Raw genomic sequence first — 10,000 nt, forward strand, 5'->3', positions numbered from 1 at the left:
GAACAAAATCTGGTTTGGTTCTTAACAGGAGCATTTACTGCCTGAAATATCCGATTTTGTTTACCACCGGAGTTATAGTGCTGGCCTGATGGGTCCCCTTAATTTACACCGCTTCAACGCACATGAACGGTTAGGACCGAGAATTTCGCCATGAAATTAAAATTCCACTGGACTTCCAAGCTGTTGTGTACACGTTAGCACCATTTACAGCCTTCTTTGAGTCAATGTAAAATGTCATTTTTGGTACATAGTTAATTTAGATAATACCTATGTGGGTGCTTAGCCATTTTTAGGAGTCCGCCGGCCTTGGTTTGTATAGAAATGGATATTATGACACATACACGTCTTGGTTTGTATAGAAATGGATATTAAGTGACAATGCATTAACGCCTTGGTTTGTATAGAAATGATATTAAGGACACGCATTAACGCCTTGGTTTGTATAGAAATGGATATTAAGCGACACGACACGTCTTGGTTTGTATAGAAATGGATATTAAGTGACACATACACGCAAGACGGTGGAAATATGGGACCGACGGTAGTAGATTAGTGATTTGCACTGGTGGTGAATGTGGGTGAGCATGTGCACTGTGTGTGTGTGGGTGAGCATGTGCACTGGTGAATGTGGGTGAGCATGTGCACTGGTGAATGTGGGTGAGCATGTGCACCGGTGAATGTGGGTGAGCAGCGTGCACCAGGAATGTGGGTGAGCATGTGCACTGGTGAATGTGTGCGGAAAGCATGTGCACCGGTGAATGCGGGTGAGCATGTGCACTGCGGAATGTGGGTGAGCATGCACCGTGTGTGTGTAAGTGAGCATGTGCACTGTGTGTGTGTGGGTGAGCATGTGCACTGGTGAATGTGGGTGAGCATGTGCACTGTGTGTGTGTGGGTGAGCATGTGCACTGTGTGTGTGTGGGTGAGCATGTGCACTGGTGAATGTGGGTGAGCATGTGCACTGTGTGTGTGTGGGTGAGCATGTGCACTGTGTGTGTGTGGGTGAGCATGTGCACTGGTGAATGTGGGTGAGCATGTGCACTGTGTGTGTGTGTGTGTGTGTGTGTGTGTGTGTGGTTTAGAGGAGACGTCAAAAATGTGACCCAGACGCCCCAGTCATGTGACCCAGACGCCCCAGTCATGTGACCCAGACGGTCATGTGACCCAGACGGCCCAGTCATGTGACCCAGACGGCCCAGTCATGTGACCCAGACGGTCATGTGTCCCACCTGCTGTTTGAGCTGCTGGACGAGGCGGTCCTTCTCCCTCTTCAGCAGCGCGACCTCGTCCTGAGTCTTCTTCTTCTTGGAGGCCGACAGCTCCAGCAGCGCGATGTTGGCGTCCTTCTCACTGATGGCAGCCAGCAGCGCCTCCTGTCTGCAGGGAGGAGCAAGAACAAACATCACATTAATACAGCACACAAGAGACTCACAGCGCCTCCTGTCTGCAGGGAGGAACAACTACTGGCACTCGCAGGCTAACGGCTGATTTAAGCTTCTGCGTCGAATCGATGGCGTCCCCCCCTGACCCCTCTGTGTCGTCGCAAACCCCCCTCCGACCCCTCCGCTGTTGCTCCACCTGCACCTCCACAAATGTGTAACCTCGCGACGAGGCCACGCAGACCGCAAGGACTCAACTCATCCTGTGTGTTGATAACTGGTGTTTCAAGCAGCCTACTGTTGGGAGTAGCAACATGCTACTTCACTGACCTGAGCTTTGTAAATAAACTCAGACATATTTTGGTTACAATGACGGGATTATCCGTTTGTAAAGTGTCTATATGTCAGTAACGTTTTGGAATTAGCACTTTGCCAGCAAGCAGTACTTTGTGGGCAGTTATGCTAAAGTTCACTTGCTAACATAACTTAAACTGGTTGGCAGACACCTGGAAAATAACCTCAGACTTATTTTCTGGCTACAATAACTAGGTCAATGGATTTTACTGCGTGTATATCTCGATACTTTTTACAAAATCTAAGCAAGAAAAGGCCATACAAATAAGATTAACATTTCAGGACAACAGTCTATGGGGAGCACCGCTTCAGTGGTGAGGACAGATACATACACATACACACACACACACACACACACACACACACACACACAGAGAATAAGAGAGAGAATGAGAGGACAGGACAGCAGTCTATGCGGAGCACCGCTTCGGTGGTGAGCGACACAGAGGCAGATGACACACACCCCCTAGAGTTCTGGAGGCGAAATGCACCGCGATGCAAAGCCCCCGACACAGAACTCCGAAAGGGTCACGACGCCGTAGCTAGGAGTGACAGGACACATAGACACACACACACACAAAAACACATCCTCCATAACTATTTGTCTCTCTTCCTCACACACACACACACGCATCTGTGTCTCTCTTGCTCTCTACTACACACACACACACACACTCCCTCTCTCTCCATTCCTTGTCTGATGCTTCATTGTGCTGATGAACTGAATGACCTCATTCCATCCTAAAACACTGTAAATCACTACTCTAGAGACACTAATCACACACACACACACACACTCTCTTTCACACACACACAGGTAAAATACAGGCACGCTCACACACACACACACACTACGGATGAAAGTGCTATCTTTCTCTCAACACCAGCATGACCAACATCAGGGGTGTAACTCTGGTTCTGCTGCCCACGCAGAAAGAGAGCCTTTGAGCCCTGTTAAACACACACACACACACGCACACACACACACACACACACACACGCACACGCACACGCAGGAAGGGTATATGAGGCAGGCTGTTACGTATGGTTTTAATGCAATGTAAACACACACACACACACACACACACACACATATCACCCCCCCAACACAAACACACTCCTCCAGCACTCTCACACACACACACACAAACATACACACAGCCCAAACACACTTCAGCTTACAGCAAACTAACCACCAGACCGAGAGAACGAGAAAAAAGAGAGAGAAAGAGAGAGAAAGTGAGAGAATAAGACCATTAGTGTGTGTGTGTGAAAAGCCCTGTTACACCATCACTATAAATCATATGAGTCAGCACTCATTTAGTGAAAGAAAGAATGCAGAAGACAGTCTGAAAAGAGAGAGAGAGGGAGAGAGAGAGAGAGAAAAAGAGAGAGAAAGTGAGAGAGAAAGAGAGAGAGAAAGTGAGAGAGAACGAGAAAAAGAGAGAGAGAAAGAGAGAGAAAGAGAGAGAGAAACACGTGTGTATGTGTGTGTGCGTGTGTGTGTATGTGTATGTGTATGTATGTGTATGTGTGTGTGTGTGTGTGGTTAGGACAGGCCGGTTAGTGGGATGTGTACGCCAGTGCAGTAGTGTTAGTGTAGAACCAGTGCTTGCAGGTTAGTGCATGCTGGTTAGTGCAGGTTAGTGCATGCTGGTTAGTGCATGCTGGTTAGTGCAGGTTAGTGCATGCTGGTTAGTGCATGCTGGTTAGTGCAGGTTAGTGCATGCTGGTTAGTGCAGGTTAGTGCATGCTGGTTAGTGCATGCTGGTTAGTGCATGCTGGTTAGTGCAGGTTAGTGCATGCTGGTTAGTGCAGGTTAGTGCATGCTGCATGTCGCTCCTGCTTGTTGCTCTCTGCTTTCAGCTACCGCCACCGGCTAGCCACCTCCCTAGGGGGGAGGCGAAAAGAGGAGCCGAGCGCGTAAGTCTCCTCTGCAGGTACACAGCCTCTCCATTGCCAAGACCCTTACACGCCTCCTCGTGGCCACGCACGGTAACTGGTACCTTGCGGTTCCAGGCAAAGCTGTATGGGATCTCGGAGTAGCAGGGGGCCCCAGAGACGCGGCATGCAGGCCCACTACAGTGTGGACACGCCCTGCTGCCCGTTAACCCCTGCCCCAGCTATGGGCAAATAGCAAAGACCTCAATGGTGGACCAGGCGGAGGATGGCAACAGGAAGACGTTCCACAACGGCTGGGAAGGCGGATGAAGGCTAGGGGAGTAAACCCTGAACACAAATCTGCAGGTGGGGACAGGCAATAGACGGAACCCAGCAAAACGGGATTACCGCAGTCCCCTGCAGCTCAAACCAGAGGAAGGTCGTCGTGAGTTCCTCATGCCACTGGAAGCTACTCTGTTTGTGCGAAGAATGGTGGGAGTAAGGACTGCGCACCCCTACCCTCACCCTAAACTCTTCCCTTGCGCAAGCTCCTTGTTCCATCCACTCCCTTTCCTTTCCACCCCACCCCCAAGCCCCCCACCAAAGCCCTGTGGCGATGTGGAATGGCGGCAGGCACAGGCCAAGGATGTGGCTGGAAGTGCCTAGTCAAACCATGCACACAGGCGGCAGTGGGAGTGACGGCCGCCAGGTTAAGCGGGATGGGGCAGCATCACCGGCAGCTTCCACTGCGACTGAGCAGCTCCACACTGCTCACTCCCCTGACGGGAAGGACCTGGAAAAGGTGGTCTAAAATTGTCTGTTCCTCAACACTCTGGATGGCTAGCCGCAGCCATCGGAGCATCCCCCTACCGCGCGTCGAAAAACCAAAAAGAATATTCATCTGAACATTGCCACCTGGAATGTCCGGTGACCCTACTAGACATGCCTGTAACATCCAACAGACCAACAGAGCTCTGTAGCCCTTGACCTTGCAAGATACAACATAGACATTGCAGCCCCCAGTGAGACCAGGTTACATGGCGAGGATTCCCTGATGGAAGTGGGTGCAGGCTACACCTTCTTCAGGAAAGGGGTTCCGGCATGCGTCAGATCCACGGTGTGGGTTTTGCTGTGAAAACAAGCTGCTGCAGCAAATCCCGAATCCCCTGTGGGCATCAGTGAGCCTGATGACAGGGCGATTCCTCTTACCAAGAAGCGCTTTGCCACACTCATCAGTGCTTATGCACCAACCCTGGATGCAGATAACAACACAAAAGAAGATTTCTACCATCGTCTTGATGAAGTCATTCAGAAAGTCCCAGCCGCCGAGACTGGCCAGTTCTATCTGCCGCCATCCACTCTGCCACCTCAACAGCCCTTGGCACCAAGGTCAGAAAACATCAGGACTGGTTTGACAACAACTCTTCTTATATCCATTTGACTCTGCAAGAAAAACAGCAGGCCCACAAAGCCCTGCTCTCCAACCCACAATCCTCCATGCTAAAAAACAACTACACCAACGCTAGAGCCAAAGCACAGCTGTCACTAACGGCCATGGAAGATACCTGGTGGCTGGAGAAAGCAAAAGAAATTCAACATCTTGCTGACTGTAGTGACACGCATGGCTTTTATGATGCCATCAAAGCTCTCTATGGACCAAGGAAGCAAACCCTCACTCCTGTTAGATCTGCTGCTGGAGACAGCCTCCTGAAGGACCGCCAAGAGATCTTTGAGCGTTGGGCCAAACATTTTAAAGGTCTCCTCAATCACAGCAACCCTGCAGACCCCAACATCCTTGACAAGGCGCCTGTTATGCCACAGATGCAACACTTGGACAGCCCTCCTGACTTCGGAGAAACATCCAAGGCGATCAGGAACCTGAAAAATAACAAAGCCCAGGACCATGGTTTCTCAGCGAGGTGTTCAAACATGGGGGCTACCTCCCCTCACACGCCGCTTACACCTCCTGATCACCAAAATCTGGCAGTCTGAGAACGCACTTGTGACTGGGAAGGATGCCAACATTATCGTTCTCTATAAGCAGAAAGGGGACAGAGCAGACTGTGGCAACAGTGAGGAATTTCGGGCCCTCTCCACAGCAGGCAAAGTCCTTGCAAAGATTATGCTCTCCCGACTGGACTGCTCGAGTACATCTCAGAACTTACTCTCCTGAAACATAGTGTGGCTTCCGTAAGTGCAGGTCCACAACTGACATGATCTTTGCTCCACGGCAGCTACTTGAGAAAAAGCAGAGAGCAGCGCCAGAGACCTCTACATAAGCCTTCATCGACCTCAGCAAAGTCTTTGACACCATTAACCGACATGCTCGGCACAACTTGGCAAACTTGGTGTACCACCCAAGTTCTCTATCCTGCAACAATTGCACGATGGCATGCAAGCCAGAGTTGTTATGGGAGGCTTCAGTCTGATCCCTTTAAGGTCAATGTTGGGGTGAAGCAAGGCTGTGTCCTGGCACCAGTACTGTTCAATCTCCTCCTCACAGCAATCACCGACTGTTCCAATCAGCCCTGCAGCACAAAGATGGTATAGACCTGGAATACTTGATGGCAACCTCTTCAACATCCGGCTCCAAGTCCAGACAAAGACATCAACCTGCCACATCCATGAGCTCCAGTATGCAGGCGACTGTGCTGTCTTGGCACACAGCCCAGAATCCATGCAGCATGCCCTGGACACCATCTCCAGCGTTGTATCAGTCCTTTGGTCTTCAAGCAAACACCAAGAAGACAGAGGTTATGGCGCAACTCTGTACCAAATCTCCTTCACATGTTGGCTTCCACATCAATGGCAGTCCACTCAGTCTTGTTGACCATTTTTACATACCTGGGCTCCACACTTTCTCTGCAGATACCACCCTTGACAGCCTTGAAATCCACCATCGGATCAACAAAGCCTCATCAGCCTTTGGCTTTAGGAAGAGAGTATTCGGCAACAACAACCTAAAAATCAGTACCAAAGTAGCTGTCACAATGCAGTCTGTGTCACCACCCCTGCTCTATGGGGCAGAAACATGGACGCCGTACAGGCCACCACATTAAGCAGCCTGGAGATGTTTCCACATCAGATGCCTCCAAAAATACTCAACCTGTCGCAGGGCACCGCCCCCCATACTGACATTCTGACTGGAACTGGCACCACCAAAGCATGGAAGCAGCTCTGTCAAGAGGCATTTACGCTGGGTTGGCCACACCATTCTCGCATGCCTGGCTTATCGGTCCCCGCCCAGTCCTTTATGGACAGTTGTCAACTCCAAGGGCTGCTGGTGGCCAGAAGAGACGACATACAAGGACTTTATCAAAGAACTCTTAATCTGCCAATAGCATCCAGCAGACCAGCCTGGAGGAAAGCTGACGACAAAGCAGCTGAGCAAATCCAGCGACACCTTCATCCAAGGAGGGACTGCAAGGCGTGCTTAGCGACACCCGACAGGCAGACCCCACCTCCCAATCATCAGGACATACCTGCTCCATCTGTGGAAGAGTGTCACGGCTCCAAAATGCGGCCTCATAGCCATGTGAGGGAGTGGCATCCAGCGGCAACAAGCGTTGACCAATCACCCCCTCCCCAACCCCCTGGAACCAAAGCGTCATCATAGGACACGATGGACAGCTAAGAGAGAGTGTGTGTGTGCATGCGTGTGTATGTGTGTGTGTGCGTGTGTGTGTGTGCATGCGTGTGTGTGTGTGTGTGTGTGTGCGTGCGTGCGTGCTTAGGTGCAGACATGTGTCTGACGGCCCCGGATGCGGAGGAGCCTCAGAAGAGAATAAATCAGACTGAAGACCAGAGCACACGCACACACACACACATTAAAGATACATTCACAAGCCTCCATCTTTTCCATGGTAGTCAATCAGTCCCAATACAAGGTGCTGAACAGCACGGTCAGGCAACACAACCACACACACAGACACACACTCCAACACACACACACACACACATCTCCTATCTCTATCTAGGACTACAACGGGTTTAGACCACATGCATACCCACTGTTTCTGATCTACTCTGAGTTGTATGTACCTACAGAACACACCACACATACACAGGAGCGTTTACAGCATGTGGTATTTCACTCCTCTCACATGGTGAATTTACTGGGCTTTTTCACAGGTTTCTGTGTGTGTGTGTGTGTGTGTCTGTCTGTGTGTCTGTGTCCCTGAGGATTTGTCTGTAGCACATCTGTGGATCAAATCCAACTGTTTAACTCTAAAACCACACACACTCCTTCATCCTTACACACACACACACACACACACCTCCACCCTATTCCCAAAGCCCTTCGGTGGGTTGTAATGATATGACACGCCTCATAAAGAGCTTCATCCTCTAAAGCCTCCGGAGTATTTATTCACTTGGGTTCTGTGTCTAACAACACACACACAGGTCCCAAGTGATGCCACAGGCCAAGACCAAACCAAAGTAGCTAAACTGCTCCATCAGTCCTTTTCTACAGCCAGGGCTGAACAGACTGTGTGTGTGTGAGTGTGTGTGTGTGTGTGTGTGTGTGAGTGAATGTGTGTGTCTTTGCAGGTGAGTATGTTTGAGTGCATATGAGTGTGTGCTCTCTCTCTCTCTCCTCACTCTCCATCTCTCTCTAACACACACACACACACACACACACACACACACACACACAATCTTGCCAGTTCCCATCCTGACACACACACTCTTGTGCTGATGGAACTGAAGCAGAAGTCCTTGTGGCTCTGGTGCAGACAGTTTCTTTTCTCTGCCTCTTTACTCTACCGACTTCCACACACACATACACACACTATCAGACTACTCCCCCCCCACCCCAACACACACCTCTGTCAGCAGAAGGATGGTATTTCCCACTCTGCTGTGGTGACAGGCTTTGAGCAGCACCAGAGGCCACCTGTGTGTGTGTGTGTGTGTGTGTGTTTGTGTGTGTGTGTGTCTGTTTGTGTGTGTGTGTCTGTGTGTGTGTGTGCGCAAGTGTGTGTTTGTGTGCGCAAGTGCATGTTTGTGTGTGAGTGAGTGAGTGAGTGAGTGAGTGAGTGAGTGAGACACAGCCTGATCCCTAATGCTGAAGCACATTAATGACATTTAGTCGCTGCTCCTCTGTTAGTGCTGTGTGGTTAAAGCTAACCTGAAAATGCTACCACATTAGCTGCTAGTGGTAATGCTACTACATTAGCGACTAGTGGTAATGCAACCGCATTAGCGGCTAGTGATAATACTACCGCATTAGCGGCTAGTGATAATACTACCGCATTAGTGGCTAGTGATAATGCTACCGCATTAAGTATAAGTATATATACTCTATTGATCCCGTGAGGGAAATTTAGTCTCTGGATTTATCCCAATCCGTAAATTAGTGAAACACACTCAGCACACAGTGTAAACACAGTGAGGTGAAGCACACACTAATCCCGGCGCAGTGAGCTGCCTGCAACAACAGCGGCGCTCGGGGAGCAGTGAGGGGTTAGGTGCCTTGCTCAGTGGCACTTCAGCCATGCCTACTGGTTGGGGTTCAAACCGGCAACCCTTCGGTTACAAGTCCGAAGCGCTAACCAGTATGCCACGGCTGCCCTAGGGATAATGCTACCGCATTAGTGACTAGAGATAATGCTACTGCATTAGCTGCTAGTGATAATGCTACCACAATAGCTGCTAGTGATAATGCTAACTCATTGGCGACTAGATAGAGAGATAGATAGATAGATAGATACTTTGATAGATAGATACTTTATTGATCCCCAAGGGGAAATTCAAGACTAGTAATCATGTGTCTGTTTTGCTGGTCCAATGCTAAGGCTAACATGCCCCCCCCCAGTCTGCAGAAGTTATGTCTTATTTGCCTGAGCAAAAGGCTAGCCAGAGATGGCTACAAACGCAAAAGGCTAGCCAGAGATGCTACAAAGGCAAACTAAACGCCATCGTTTTGCTTGTTAGTCTGCTCTCGGCAGTATTTTCATGAAACACCCTGTACATGTGCATACTAGGGCTGTCAATTGATTAAAAAAAATAATCTAATTAATTACATACTCTGTGATTAATTAATCTAAATTAATCGCATATATAATTTTGCTGTGAAAGTATTTTAAATATTTAAATTAAATGAATCATTAAATAATCAGCATTAGTGACATTAAAGTTCAAAACTCTTTATTATTATTTTCACTGTTCAAATAATGGCCATAATAATCTATGATATGATGACCTTATATGCTGAAAATAAATTCAGAATACTTGGGGGAATAAGTTTTTCACATACAAGGCATTTCAGGCCACAGATGATATAACCTAGGGGACACAATGAAAATAAATTAACCTCCTTCAATAGCAACAATTATTTCTTTGCATTGATGCGACTATGAGTTGATGAACTCTGGTGATATACA

At 49.0% G+C, this 10,000-nt stretch overlaps 1 pseudogene; it reads right to left on the reverse strand.

Annotated features, from left to right (window-relative positions):
- The window catches only part of LOC125310953, a 162,665-nt pseudogene that overhangs the window by 24,871 nt on the left and 127,794 nt on the right, over positions 1 to 10,000 (reverse strand).

The sequence above is a fragment of the Alosa alosa genome, chromosome 17 (assembly GCF_017589495.1).
Source record: "Alosa alosa isolate M-15738 ecotype Scorff River chromosome 17, AALO_Geno_1.1, whole genome shotgun sequence".
Taxonomy (NCBI): Eukaryota; Metazoa; Chordata; class Actinopteri; order Clupeiformes; family Clupeidae; genus Alosa; species Alosa alosa.